Genomic DNA, 6,554 nt, shown 5'->3' on the forward strand with positions numbered 1-6,554 from the left:
GTGTGTGAACTCCTGGTCTCCATCTCCATCAGTGACCATGGGACCACAGAAAAGGAGTGCAGGTGCCGATTTTTAGCAGACACCATGACTGAAGCAAGAGGAATCTCACCTCCTGGGGGTTTGTGGCAGGCATGGGAGGGAGCTGAGGTCCCTTCCAGCCCCAGGACTACAACTGAAGGAGGAGATGCCTCCATTGACTCAGCTGATTGCCTTCTCTCAGCATGGGTAAAGGAGATGCCTCCCTGCCAGTGCCCAGGTGTCCTGTCTCATGATGGGCCAAGGAAGGGGGATTCTCAGACCTAACTGTGTCTCTGAGAGGAGAATGGCCACCGCTGCAAAGAAACGTCTCTGTGGAGGTGAGACAGGCATCATCGGTGATTCCTTCAGTCTCTTCCCAAGCAGGTTCCTGGAGAGCTCCAGGGACACCTGGAGGGAGCGCCGAGTGGGGTGGGGGGCAGAGCAAGTGACGTCTTGGGCAGGTCCCCTCCTCCGGGGCTGAGACAGGCTCCTGGGATGGAGGGAGCTCATGGGTAGCAGGCAGCAGTGCAGAGAGACAGCTCTGCCAAGGAGCAACTCCTCTGCCAAGCGCAGCAGGGCTCTGGGCAAAGGAGTAAGGCAGAGAGAGATTAAAGGCAGTCTGGAGTGGGAGGAGAGAGGGGAGCTGCAAGGGAAGAAATCTTTCCAGCCCTTGTCACGGTGAGTCTCTTGGTGCAGGACAATGCAGCTGCCGTTCCTGGAAGGGTCTCCTAAAGCTATCACAGCCTACAGCCTATGGGATCTGTCAGGAGACCTCCCAGCCCAGGGGCTCATGGTAGACAAGGGTGAAGGGGTGAAGAAAGGGTGTGCATCCAGAGCTGCCCAGGGCATTTCAGAGGGGACTTTTCCAGAGGAAGAGCAAGGCAGGGGATCCCTTAAAGGTAAAGAGCTTTCCTGAGGCTGTGCTTTCAGTTTCCTGCTGTTTCAGGAAAAAGGGGAAAGGTGCTGCTACCTGTGGAGAGGGAGGCTGAGAGTCCTAAGCTGCTACACTGAGAGATCAGTAGGTCTGGTGGGAGGCAAGTCAACTGCTTCCATCCCCTCCTCTACCTACAGAGAGCACCAGCATCACCTTTGCTGTCCTCAGCAGGGTTTCTCTGACCTGTTCCTCACTGCCTGCAAATGGGGAGTACCTCTAGAGAGTGCCTGGAACGGGGAGGTTTCTTCAGGTGAGAGCTGAGCAGACAGGAGTTGGTGATGGGGTCTGTGATCCCTGACAGGGAAAACTTGGAGGGAGAAAACAGTTCCCACCAGGGATAGCTCCAGGCTGCAAACACATGGGGAGAGTGTTGTAGGAAACTCCAACCCGCAATGTCATGGGAGGGAGACTGGAAAGCTCCCTGTCATCCCCTCCAAGGCAGACACCTTCCTCTGAGCAAGACCCCTGCTCTCATCTCCAACCCAGCACAGCCTGTGCCCTCAAGGCTGTGTGGTCCAGGGCAGGAGGTGCCTCCTCTGCAGCCAGAGCTCTGGCACAGCAGAGGGGCATCTCCCCTGACACGGGGCCGCTTCCCTCTGCAGGGCAAAGGGGCTGAGAGCGACTGCCCTGGGCTTTTGCTAACCGGGAGGTGCTGTGCTCTGCTGGGTGAGGAGACGGCTTTCCTGAGTGCCCGGCTGCCTCTCCTCTCCTTGCTTCCCTTAGGAGAAGAGTCACAGAGCTTTTCTTTGTTTCTCCACCTGCTTGTGCTGCTCTTCTTCCTGCTCTTGGGCTCCCTGGCAGTAACAGTGGTGGTGTGGGGCAAGGGGTGGGGGTGCTGAGTGCCTGCTGTGGCACTGACCTGGAGGGCGCTGCCCTGGAGGTGTTTCCATGGGACCAAGGTGCCCAAGCTCTCTTTTCATTTTCCAGCCTCGAGACACTGCAGTGAGTGGTTGGGCAATGAGACACTGCTTCCCTTAGCAGACATCACCTTCAGACACCTGATCATGCTGGACAGGGAGTCCTGCGGGGCTGTGAGCATCACTCCAGAAGGGCACAGCTCTCCTGTAGGACCTTGGTGATGTCTGGGAGCACTTGATCTGCTCAAACAAAGCAGCATCCTTGTCCTGTCCTCTCCATCCTACTCTGCAGAGCTGTGCTGGAAAGGAGAGGTGTTTTGAAATCTGCACCTGGAACAGGACCCCTCTGCTCCAAGGACAGTCCAGTGGCTTTTTCAGAGCAACCTCTGCGTGCAGTTGTCCTCCAGCTGGGAACGGTGCAAGCACAGAGCAGCTGGGCACCAGGCTGATGGACAGAGCAGCCCTCCTGGATGGGAGCACTGACGCAGGATTACACTGAGAGCAGTGGGGCAACGGGGCAATTTCACCCTTTCCAAGAACATCTCCCAAGTGGGATGGGGGTGTCTGAATACTAAACCACAGTGTAACGAGACACATTCGCTGCACCTCAGCTCCCACCTTCCTCTGTGCGAAAAGTGTCCTTCGGAGCTTTCACCCTCTGCTCCAGTGCAGCACAGGGAACTCCTCCCCAGGAACCCTCCCTCCAAACACACTGCGCTGTTGCTGCCTGCATGGGTCATTGCTGTAAAGCAGGGCTGACCCTCAAGGAGCCCCTGGGGAGAGGGCACGGCTCTGCACAGCACACTCAGCCAGCACAAAGCAGAGCTGAAGCCTCGGAGCTGCATAACGGTCCCCCAGGAAAGAAAAGCTCCCTTAGGTATTTCACAATGAAGGAATCAAATTTTGCTCAGAGAAGCTTCTCTGAATTTTTCTGTTTTGTCTCCTTTGGCAGTTTCCATGCCCAGAAGCAGCAGATGTCCAATGGCAGCTCCATGAACGAGTTCCTTCTCCTGGCATTCACAGACAGGCGGGAGCTGCAGCTCTTGCACTTCTGGCTCTTCCTGGCCATCTACCTGGCTGCCCTCCTGGGCAACGGCCTCATCATCACCACCGTAGCCTGCAACCACTGCCTCGACACCCCCATGTACTTCTTCCTCCTCAACCTCTCCCTCCTCGACCTGGGCTGCATCTCCACCACTCTTCCCAAAGCCATGGCCAATTCCCTGTCGGACACCAGGGCCATCTCCTATGCAGGATGTGCTGCCCGGGTCTTCTTTGTATTCTTCCTGTTGGGTGCAGAGTGTTCTCTTCTCACCATCATGGCCTATGACCGCTATGTTGCCATCTGGAAACCCCTGCACTATGGGACCCTCCTGGGCAGCAGAGCTTGTGTCCACATGGCAGCAGCTGCCTGGGGCACTGGTTTTCTCAGTGCTGTGCTGCACACTGCCAATACATTTTCACTAACCCTCTGTCAAGGCAATGCTGTGGACCAGTTCTGTGAAATCCCCCACATCCTCAAGCTTTCTTGCTCCGATTCCTATCTCAGGGAAGTTGGACTTGTCATATTTAGCACCACCTTCCTTTTCACTTGTTTTGTTTTCATTGTGCTGTCCTATGTGCAGATCTTCAGGGCCGTGCTGAGGATCCCCTCACAGCAGGGACGCCACAAAGCCTTTTCCACGTGCCTCCCTCACCTGGCTGTGGTGTCCCTCTTTATCAGCACTATCATGGTTGCCTGCCTGAAGCCCCCCTTCATCTCCTCCCCATCCCTGGATCTGGTGGTGGCAGTGCTGTACTCAGTGGTGCCTCCAGCAATGAACCCCCTCATCTACAGCGTGAGGAACACAGACATCAAAGAGGCCCAGAGGAAACTGTTTGAACACGGACTACTGCAGCATCAGTAAGGTGGCCATCACCCTCAGGAAAAGCTCGCATGCTCTTTTGATCATATATTTCTTGGTTTTGTTTATTTTGCGTCATATATTACTTCCACTTAAATAATATTATTATTACCCCCCTGCCAGTTTTTTTCTGACGCAAAAGACCCCACATAGATATGGAGCCAGGCTCCCTGTCTAGGGAAACACAATAAAGAATCCAGCAGAAAATTCTTTGACTCTGCTTCCATCCCGTACAACTCCTCTGGAGCTGGGGGTGCAGCCCCTGCATACAGGAGGGGTCAAGGAGCCACGAGCCCAGCTGCCACATGGAGGAGCAGGCACTCGTGGACCTCAGGGATGCCCCTCGCTGCTTCAGTGGGCAGATCCTTTCTGCCACCTTCACGTTGGGGCTGCTGCTTCCCTGGAGCCATGGCTGTGGACAACAGCAGGACCTGGTCTCTTCAGAGCAGCACTGCTTGCTCAGGGGCCTGTGGAGAACACGGGGTGGGAACCAAGACAAGTTGGCCAGGGGAAAGGGATGGCCAGGGAAAAGAGCAAGGGAGCATTTCTGTGCCTGCAGGCGGGAATCCATGAGAAAGAGAAACCTCTTTCTGCAGGCCTCGACTTGGGGCACACTGCTCTCTGCCATGACCAGGACTCTTGTGCTGGCCTGGGGAGGGGGACTGGCAATGATGGGGCATGGTCAGTCTGTGGCATCTCCTGGACCAGAGACCATGCTTCCTGCAGTTTCCCTAACCTCCATTTCCCCATGCCAGGGTGAGCCTCCAGCCCTGGGGCTGATGAGGAGGCTGACCCTTCTCTGCTCCCTTCAGAGGGACTGGGGCTGTGGGCTGCGGTGGGCACTGCCGTGGGGCCAGCCCAGGCTGGGCTGCTCTGTGGGGCTGGCTGGGGAGAAGGCAGGGGAGATGGGAAGAGCCAGGAAAGGTCTGGGCTGGGCTGGCAAGTGCCCAGGAGAGGACACCACCAATGTTAGCTGAGCTGTGCGACCAGTTCGTGGAGTACTGTCTCCCATGGGAGGGACCCCACGCTGGAGCAGGGGAAGCGTGTGAGGAGTGCCCCCCTCTGAGGATGAAGGAGCAGCAGGGACAACATGTGATGAACTGATCACAACCCCCATTCCCTGTCCCCCTGCACCGCTCGCAGGGGAGGAGAAAATCGGGAGGGAAGCTGAGCCTGGGAAGAAGGAAGGGGTGGGGAGGGAAAGCCTTTTAAGATTGTTCTTATGTCTCATTATCTTACTCTGACTTTTGATTGGCAATAAATGAAATTAATTTCCTCGAGTTGAGCCTGTTTTGCCCATGACAGGAATTGATGGTGATACCCCGTCCTTATCTCAACCCACGAGCCTTTTGTCATATTCTCATTTTTCTCCCCCTGTCCAGCTGAGGAGGGGGAGTGATAGAGTGGCTTGCTGGGCACCTGGCATCCAACCAGCATCAACCCACCACAGAAGTAGAACATTGCCTTCCCTTTAAATTGTTCCCTTAATTTCTTCGTTGCTTCTTTTTATTTTTTTGACATTTTCTGAATTGTTCTGTCGTGATCAGGCCTGTAACATTAAAAAGAGTATGTTTGTGTCTCACATGGAGTTCAGTGCCCTCAAACACTCCCTGCCCAGGACTGGCCTTGCCACTGCTCGCCCTTTCACACAGCCGGTCACACTCTGAGGGGCTGAGCTCTCTCAACCGTTCCAGAGAAGAAGGGTGACCGTCTTCAGGGAAACGCTCTCTTTCTGCATGGCCAACATATTTGTGTTACCAGCACTTCTGGAGGGAGTCCCTAAATCAGCAAGACACACTCCCTTCACATTCCCTCCAGGGTGCATGAATTGTCACTCTATTTTAGGTGCAGAAAGGGACAAGGTTGTCCTTACCCAGCACCAAACACCTCAACGCAGATGTCTACCTCTAATCGAGTTGCCTAGGCTTCCCTTGGCAGTAAATGGAGAGACAGAAGATGTCTCAGCCGAGATGCCTGGGGATTTCCTGGTGAGCAACTAATGCTCCAGAAGGGAGCCCTGGGTCACATTTCCAAGCACCTTATGGGTACATCTGTAACCCCAGGGCAGTTCAGACAGCAACAGCCTCTGCATGTGGGCAAATGAACCCAGACCTGAACGTAGGTCTTAGTCTTGAGTTAAAACCTACTTAAAACTTATTCTAGGCAACAGCTCAAAACAATCTTCATTTGCAGAATGTCAGGTATTTTGGCTGAGTGCTAATACTGTTTTCCTCTTTTTATTTTTGTATTTGGGAGGACCACGTGAGCACAGTACCTTACTTCCCCTCTGCCAACATATTTATATGCAGCTGTTCATCAAAATACATTTCCTACCAGTGCTCTCAGTGGAGAAATTTTCTTCTGAAAAACTACTCTATCTCTAGTGACCTATTTCCCATCTCTTCTTCAGCCTCTCTGCCCTTTCTCCTTCCTCTACCAAGTTTGTCTTTACAGAGAGCTCCAGGTGAAGATTGATTGAGTAATTCAATGTGGGAGATATTTCTGGGCATCATCCAGTTCCCCTCCCTGCCCCCTACTCAATGGAGGGCTCCCCCAGTTATGTGCCGTCCACAAACACATCGAGGGTGAACTCTGTCCCATTGTCCAGGCCACCACTAAAGATGTCAGACAGCATTGGCCCCAGCACTTCTCCGGGAGGGACGCCTCTAGAAACTGGCCATCGGTTGGACTTTTTAACAAGGATCCTTATGTTCCCCCCAGCTGCCATGACATTTCAAAGCCAAAGGGCAGCAGCCTTGCAATGACAGCAGCCATTTCCCCCAGCCCCCTTGGGTGCATCCCCTCTGCTCCCAGGCACTTGCCTGTGTCCAGCTGCCACTA

Source organism: Platalea leucorodia (assembly GCF_965183815.1).
Source record: "Platalea leucorodia genome assembly, contig: HAP1_HAP1_SCAFFOLD_164, whole genome shotgun sequence".
NCBI lineage: Eukaryota > Metazoa > Chordata > Aves > Pelecaniformes > Threskiornithidae > Platalea > Platalea leucorodia.